This window comes from Bactrocera latifrons, unplaced genomic scaffold (assembly GCF_001853355.1).
Source record: "Bactrocera latifrons isolate USDA-ARS-PBARC rearing strain unplaced genomic scaffold, ASM185335v1 scaffold_30, whole genome shotgun sequence".
Lineage (NCBI taxonomy): Eukaryota > Metazoa > Arthropoda > Insecta > Diptera > Tephritidae > Bactrocera > Bactrocera latifrons.
In genome coordinates, this window is record NW_017536630.1 from 1,941,418 (window position 1) to 1,945,498 (window position 4,081).

The following is a 4,081-nucleotide window of genomic DNA, read 5'->3' on the forward strand; positions in this document are numbered from 1 at the left end:
CCACATAATGCAAATCAGAACTGACCTTATTCATATACGACTTCCGAGCAGCTGATAACCTTTGTTTTCCATAAGAGATACAAATTATATAATCTTTATTACCTGCTGCATTGTGAAAGATAACATTAAGCAAAACTCGACTTCGAAACTTAGATTTAATCAAATTACAAAGCTCTATCTTTAAGTGATTCCATATAACAAACTTTATGTAGGCAATAAGGGAAAACATAAAATGTTCCCTGAGATTTCAATGTTCTTCACATACCATCACCAATCATAAGAAGTAAAGTCACCCATATGTTATTCCTTAGTTATGTGGGAGCTAGGTAAAGTTTTTCGCCTAATAGTATCCATTTTAGGCACAAAGACACACCGTTGTCAGCAAAACCCGCTCTCATTTTCGTTTAGTGAACTTACATGTTTTCCGATAAATGCGGTAAAAAGTCGCCTGGAAGTATGGAAATCGCTGTATTGGGTATATGAGAGCTAAGGAAAGCATTAACCTGATTTAACCTATTTCTGACACACAGACACACCATTGTCAGGTAAGGATTATCCCTACATTTCAATTATATACATATATGTATGATAGATTGACCGCTATGTGCGGTAAAAAATCAATAATAGGTACTGGAGTCCAAATATTCGGTACCTAGGGGCTTGAACAGTTTTTTCTAGATATAAGCAATTTTTTAGCTAGCATACTCCAAAGGTATTAATTCTGTAAAGTTTTATCCCGTGATATTGATTTTTACATTGCTTCTTGATTTTTACATTGGAAAGAAAAAGCTCGGAAGGAATTTAAAACGATTTTATATCGGAAGTGGGCATGGTTGCAGTCCACCCATTTTCGCAGTATTATGTAAGAATGTCATATACCAAATTATTTTAAAATCGGTCGGACGGATCTCGAAATAGGTAATTTCATTTTAAAGTGGGCGATGTCAAGCCCATCGTTTAACGGTATGATTATATGGGAAGTGAGCGGTATTATGGTCCGATGTCGTTCATTTTCACACTGTCGATATGAATTCTTATAGGATTTAGCTTGATTCAGATATCTCAATTTTTACTCAAGTTATAACTTTCACGGCCAGACGGACAGAACAGAACAAATCTATTATACTCTGTATCAACATGTTGCAAGAGTGTAAAAAGAGGTGATTTATAAAATATTGCTTCACAATTCAATGGACAATACCTCCATCAAATTAAGTGCAGCAGAGCATGTATGTCTGTGTATCTACAAAATTGTACTTACGTGGGAGGATGAGCCTGTAAGTTTTCATAATTGCCACAAGCGCATTAACACCTACGTTAAAAAATATAATCATACATACATATTTATCTATAAGTGTTCGTATGTGTACAAGAATAGAAGTCGTACGAAGAAAAACTGAATAGACGGCGCTGAATGGAAACTCGTAAATTTCGATTTTGACCGGCAGCAGCCAACAAGGAGCTAAACGAAACGAGTCATGATCAGCGTCAACAACAACAACAATACCGCATTGTGTGCGGTTGTTAAAATCGGTGGTGTTGTTGTTGTACATGTCGTATTCGGTGCGCCGCGGAAATGATCAAAGCAAATTGTGCGCTCGCATCCATCAACACAAGCCATCAACTTGTATACAAACAATACAAAGATCAAACGGCCGAAAAGTGCTGGCGCTGCCACTGCCATCGCTACTGCCGCATCCGTTGCTGCGTGGACGTCTACGACGACGTAACTATTTTTTTCCTTTTTTATAGCAAGACAATACTCACTCCTTCGACAATGCATTGCCGTTTATGAGGCTGAGTGCCCCATTCAAATTTCTTCACAACGTAGTACCTTGAGGAAGGAAGAAGAGCGCAACATTATGCATTGGGGCATCATGGGCCGTGTGTGCTCCATGTCGTTTCTTTTTTCTTTCGTCACAATGTTTGGATGTGCGGTTGGGTTGTTGCTACTGGAAATATCTTCTTCATGTGTCGCTATTAATATTATCGTTACGGCTCCTGTTGTCGATTGCATCTTTGTTGTGCTGTTATTTGGTTTTGTTTTTGTTTTTGCCCGCCATCAACGCTGCTGTTGAAGATGATGTTTATGATCGTTTTGAAGTTGTCGGCAATAAATGCCGCTGTGCATGCGATTTTGTGTGTAATTAAACTGAATGAGCAAATATGGCGTACGAGTGTGTTTGTGTGTATTTAGGGTCTATAACTGTAGGGGGCTTGCAAATGTTGACATCAAATGAGTTGTACTGGAGTACATTCTGTCATCATTATTTGTCGTCGATCTGTCGTTAGCGTATCCTCGTTTCGGTATATTGACGGTTGCAGAGATCTTACATCGCCATTAACACTGAAATTAGAAGCCAAAAGAGCCGCTAACTTAATTTTTCTCAGCTAATGATGAGTTGATTCGCCGCACAATGTCATAAGCGTGGTAAAATTATTACCACTTGGGCGTGCTTTATGTTCAAGGCTTCGTTTGTATACATTCTAAGGTTTTTATGCTAACTGTAAAAACATGTATCATAAGGAAAAGACAAATTGAGTGATTGCTTGTTCCGTACAAGCGATGACTGAAGTGAAAATTTAGATATTCTGCTGAAGCTTAACACACGTGTTCCTTGTCACCAAAAAGCGTTTGGTATTGCTGATCGGCCAAATCGAACCATTATAGCGCCGCCAAAGTACAATGGATCGAAAACCAATTACAAAACACTACAATAAGTTAAAATAATGTGATTTGGTACACTGAACTTTTATCGAGGAACATCTGTTGCTTTAAAACTTTTTTAAAAGTGGGCATATGCATCCTTCTAACAGGTTTAGTATACATATCTCCCACACCACTTAAGCCAAATTTACCAAATATGCTCCTAACAAATGTTTATGTTATTTCCTACGAAAGTGTGGAAATCAAAATATTCTTCTTTTTAATCGTTTTTTAATAATTAATAAGAGTGCTAATTCTACCTCAATAAAAAAATACGTCAGTAACAAAATTTGTCCTATCTCCGAACATACTTTCGCAGTGTATAAGTTAAGTACTATCAGTATAAAACTTTGCACGAATTGTCGCATCGGACTACCTGAAAAGTTTACGTCTAACAGAAACAGTATAAGACCGAATAAGTGGACACCATTTTACCGGTAATATCGGCCAACCTGTCGCGTATATAATTGAAATTCAGACATAACTTTCCCCAGGTTTGATATTTGCCTTTGAGACTCCATAATTTGTACAAATTACGGTGGGATAAACCCGCTCAACATCGCATATAAGGTTCTATCGAGCGTATTGTGTGAAAGATTAAAGCCCACCGGCAGCAAACTTATTGGACCTTATTACTGTGGCTTCAGGCCTGGAAAATCATCATCGGGTGGACCTCTCCGTTCAGTTCTATAAGAAAGTTCTATATTCAGAAAAGACGGCTCTTTTTCATTGGACTCTTCAATCGACTTCTGGAGAAAGTTCTAAATAGAGAAGTTACAATCTTCTAGAAGAAGATGCAGCTTCTGACGTACGCCGATTATATTGAATGATATCAGTAATGCCATAACAACCGCGCCCTTAATTCTGCTTTCTCCAGGTCTGACAAAGAAGCGAAACAAATGGGTCTGGTAGTAAATGAGGGCAAGACGAAATTTTCCTATCATCGTAGCTAAAATTGCTACTATTTTAGTTAATACTTTCTGATTTGTAGAAACACAAAAAATTTCTTAATTTTATTTTCTTTAATTTAATGTGTATTTGACATTGTAATATCAGAAGAATTGTAGAGTGTGAGCTCTTCCAGTGCTTAGAAGGTATGAATCAACCGAGGACTTAAAACCCTCCTAGTAATCGTAAAAAATGTATCTGAGTAAGACTGGAGGTGCCGGGGTTTGAACCCGGGACTTCTCACATGCGAAGCGAGCGCTCTACCACTGAGCTACACCCCCGTTATAATATAGCCATATGCACATGTTAACGCTGCAAATAGGGCTTACATATGTAAATACCTACACAATTCCAAGGTCATAAAAGTAATTGCGAATTTTGACCAAAGTTATCCACATTTTGTGCTCCAAAAAAAAAAAAAAAAAA

At 37.6% G+C, this 4,081-nt stretch overlaps 1 non-coding gene across 1 annotated transcript; it reads right to left on the bottom strand.

Moving 5' to 3' along the window:
• Positions 1–3,864: 3,864 nt before the first annotated feature.
• Trnaa-cgc lies at positions 3,865–3,936 on the bottom strand. Its single transcript has one exon. It is a non-coding gene; the product is annotated as a tRNA-Ala (tRNA).
• Between the last annotated feature and the right edge of the window lie 145 nt (positions 3,937–4,081).